Genomic DNA, 4,745 nt, shown 5'->3' with positions numbered 1-4,745 from the left:
AAATAGAACAGTAATAGTAACAGTGAGGACAACAACAATAACAGAATATACAAAGCAGGGGATGCACAATGCAACTGCTCACCGACCACCGACCGCGTGTCACGAACGGGGGGCGAGCCCCCCACACACCTGGTTTTTATACTGAGCATGATGTCAGATGGTATAGAATACCCCATCGGCCAGCTGGGTCCACCACCCCGGCTGTGCTCCCCCCGCCCCCTGCGAGCATCACCCAGCACCAGCCAAAGCATCAATGGGCCATCAACGCTCCTTTCATACCAAACCCAAAACACAGCACACCCCCCAAGCTACAGGCGAGAAAGTTAACTCTGTCCCAGCCGGAACCAGGACAGTGGTCACTCCTCCTTCGGAGCAGAGCTTTCCTGACATTTTCTCCTGCTCAGTACGATGGGTCTTTGTAAGGCAGTGTGTTCTGGAGAGAATTAAAGTAGGGCATGACACCTGCGACTAAATGGGTCCATGGCTGTTCTCCACCAGGAAGAAACATATTGGTTGCAAGGGCTCTCTATTATTTGGGGCTAGGAAAAGAGGGGGCAGGTCCCTCATCTAGCCCAGTAGGCTGGGAAAGATACTCAGGATTTTACTCTCAGTCATGTGTGAAATAACAGGCTTGGCAATGAACAGCAACTGCTGAAAACTCGAAGAAAAAAACAGCTAAAACACCAGAGTAACTAAGATAAGCTGGCATGATCTTCAGATGGGCTTGTTTTGCCTTCAAGCTTCAAATTCCCTTAGAAAAAAAAAAAAAAGCTGCTCCTGCATGGTCCAGCCCAGGGTATTTGTGTTTCCAGCCATGGGGCCTGAGCTGACAGAGTAGGACTTTTTGGAATCCCCAGTTCTGCCCTCCTCCTGCCCTCCTGATGGACCCAAAGCCCTGCATTACTCTTCTATGATGAAGTTGTTTTGACCCCTCCTTTCCAATGACCAAGGGTGGTATCTACTGCTTGTCAGGCATCCTACAAGGAAAGGGGGATCTTCCTTCCTGCATTTGTGCTGATGACAATATTCTTCCTAATTGCTCTTATTTTAGAATTTCTTCTAACTTTTTCAGTTATGATTGTATATGATTATTAGACTCATTTGTCTCTATATAATCTCACTGCAGCAAATTTTTCTGTTTAATTATATGTTGTTTCAAAAATTTCTTTCTGTAAAATCCAAGGCAGGATGTGTATGATCAATACTGTCGTTTTTATTTAATATGCAGAATGGATGATTTAGTTTCCTGAGGGTCCTGTTTGGTTTATGCAAGTGTGTTTCTCTCCCACATAAAACACAAAGCTAAATCAGAAGTGGTTAAGTTGCAATGTTGGAAATTCAAAGCTTAGTCATATAAGGCTGTATTATAACTCATACACTGAAGGAGGCCACACTGAGATTCCAGGGACAGTCTTCGGTCAAACATTTCCTGGCCCTTGAATGCTTGATTTGGTAAACACAAATTTCTTTTAATGTTTTTAATTTTGACAGGCTTTTTTTTTTTTTTAAAGAGAACTAAATATCCCAAGTCCCATCCTGAGGCATCTGCCTCTTCTTCCCTTTTTCACACTTTGCTCTGTCCTCCTTGCCCAGCAGGTCCCAGCTCTTTCCCAGTTCCTCGTCAAAGCCGTCTCCCCTTCACACGCACAGTGGTTCCCGCTGTGTCTCCTGGCACAGCCAGTCCCTGTCTCCTCTCCTCCCTCAATGCTTTCTTTTGGTCAATGTGCCCTCCCTGCTCCTCCACACGCTCCCGCATTGGAAGTAGCTGGCAAAGAGACGGGTAGTTGCCGCCTTCTCTCCCCTCAGAATTCTCCTCCGTTTCTTGACTCCCAGTCTCCAGTCAGATATTTCTCTGTTCACCATTAACCTCCAGCCACATCCCCATTTCCTCAGTCTGATTCTGGTCCTGTGGTCTGGCACAGCTTTTGCCGCTTGTTCCTTTCCTGCTGCCAGGAGCGCACCAACAAGCTCACTGGGACCACGAGCAAGCAGCTTCCTTGACATCTGCTGGCCTTGGCCCGCAGCCACCCACAGGCAGTGAAGTGGGTCCTGTTGCTCTGTGATCAGGTCTCTTGTGAAACCCTGTCACAGGCAACTGCGGAGGGTTTAAACATCTCTGTGAGAATGGGATCTGGCTGCTGAAAGCTCCAGCACTTCTGTACTGCGTGCAGACTGCTTTCTTCCATCTAAGAGTCAACATTTTTACTTGATTTGGTACGATTTTCACGGGGATGAAAAACAGCTCTCTTCCCAGGAAGATGACTCCTGGCAGGCTAGAAGCTTATGTGGCTATAGATCTCTGAAAATGCTTCTGTCTTTTTTTTTTTTAGTGATCAATGTCTTTTCTTCTAGCTTCAGTTTTAGAAATGGATCAGCTGGTTTTGGATTGGGACTTTTTGGGTTTTGGGGTTTTCTTTTGTTGTTAAAGGCAGAATCTGATACAAGAAGTATCTACCCTTACACAAAGTTTGTAAAATTGAAATAGCTTGTCAAAATGTTTTGATACTGCAAATGCAAGTCCAGGCTGTATTATTGCTTGAGACAGGTTTCACTGAATCCTAAATGTCACTTTATTGCACTACTGCTAGCAGGGCCATATTGTAAACTAAGACTAAGCTGGGCATTAAGCATGGCCTGAACAGATAACAAAAAGATAGTCCTTGCCCTAGAGAAATTATGGTTAAAATATAAAATATACTAATTCAATGTAGATGGATGAGGATAACAAGTTAAATTATACTTGCAAGCTCTTAGGGTGCTGGGATCTTGCCTATAAAAGATTGGTATTGCAGCAAAGTTTTTTAATGATTAGCGCTTGACAGTGTTTATTGGGAGTGTGAGAAGTAACATAAGAGAAGGTAAAAAGGGTGCTTATTCGGAAGAACAACCCATGGGCAGTGGAGTCTGGCAGTATTGGTTGACTGGCCATCAGAGCTGACATTTCAGTATTGATTGAAACGTAATAGGTGAAGAGCCCTGAAAGTGCAAACAAGGAAACAAGAGAATGCCAGTGGAGGGATGCACGTCATTAAAAATCCCCCCCATGCTGGGGAAGAACTGACTATGCTTATATCGTCCCCAACAACGGCTGTCTAAAGTGGTCTCAGAGGCTTCCATTGCTGCGATGCTGGATTCTCTCCAAGGCAGCCTATCACTAGCTTTACCAGGAGAAGGTTTTTATTAATGCTTATCCTGGGCTTCCCTTGCTACAATTTAAGTTCATTACCTGCTGTCACATGCACCTTCAAGGCAGAAACAGCATGGCACTCCTGGGTCGTGTTCAACTTTTAATCTATGGATCCTTTTCTGCTGAACTGCTGTTAGACTGTCACTCTGCACCCTGTATCTGTGCAGTGGATTATTTCTGATTAAATATTGAATTTTGCATTTGCTGTGGAGTAAATTGCATTTACTCTTCATATTTTTCTATATTAATACAGCTCATACAATCAGTAATGAGAGAAGCTGATCAATTTTTACTTCACGGATAAAAAATACTTTCATTTACTTACATTCGTATTGGAGAGTAAATCCATTGATTTGTAAGACCCCGTTAAGTGGTTTAAAACAGTATTTTTACTTTTCCTGACAGTTGTGCATGTGAAAAAAAGAAGCAGCACTTTCATGAAAGTCGTTGTCACTTACCCATTGAAGTAAACAGGAGGCTTTCCATTGATTTCAGATTTCAGACTGATTTTCAATCTATTAGCTCATACCCTAAATATGCCACAGTGCTCAAGAAGTGTTTTTCCTTTTGTTTGTGTATGTTGCATAGCATGGACAAGCGTTAGGACAAGATATTTTTCCCTTTTAAGGTCCCCATGCATAGTGGGAAAATGGCACTTCTGTTTATACACTTTTTTTCATGATTTCAGCTTTTTTTTTTTTTTTTCAGAAAATATCTCTGCTTGGAAGTTTTCTGAATTAAGGATTCAGCTGGGGATATATTAAATAAATGCAGTGTGCAACAGTTTACAATAGACTGGAATTAAGTTTTTGATCTCAGCGGACTTCACATGCTTTTGTGACTGCCAACCCCAACATTTATTTTAAAAAAGCCTGTCACAGAAGGAGTGAAACTAATAAAGCTATGAGTGATTCTTCCTCCCTGATCCTTTAATCCACCCTTAATTCTTTCCAGGAAGATAGACTTTTAACTCTTCAAAAGGCTTCCACTGTTCAGATTCAAAAAGTTTGGGGGAATCATTAAAAATGAACACTACTCTTATTGCAATGAAGTTGAACGGCCAGATTTCTAAAATTAAGTAAGAGATTAACTCCATATTCAAAATGGTGACACTAAAAAGAACTGCAGAAAATGCAGCACTGTTACAGTGAGTACAAGACTGAACAGGCTTTATACTAACTAATTAAATAAACTGTTATACAAATGATGTGCTTGCATGTCCCTTTCCGCACTCAATATCTTTCTGGCTGAACAGGCTGCACTATAAGTACATCTCCTGTCTTATTCTTCCATGTCTGTACATATACATACTTTTATAGTTATGGGAACAGATATCTCAGTTGTCTTAAGTCTATTCTGCAATCGTGGCTGTGATGGAAAAGAAGTTTCCTTCTTCTTATTGCCTGTCTGGTGTATTATTGTTATGTCATTATTATTATTATTATTATTATTAATATTACTACTACTACTATCAGAGTTTATATTCTGGTAGCAACAAGGATTTTTAATCATAGAACTATCTATTTGCGCTTCCCCAAACCAACAGGGAAAGACACAC

The sequence above is a fragment of the Fulmarus glacialis genome, unplaced genomic scaffold, assembly GCF_000690835.1.
Source record: "Fulmarus glacialis isolate BGI_N327 unplaced genomic scaffold, ASM69083v1 scaffold11954, whole genome shotgun sequence".
Taxonomy (NCBI): domain Eukaryota; kingdom Metazoa; phylum Chordata; class Aves; order Procellariiformes; family Procellariidae; genus Fulmarus; species Fulmarus glacialis.
The sequence above is the reverse complement of the archived record's forward strand: the minus strand, read 5'-3'. Positions refer to the sequence as shown.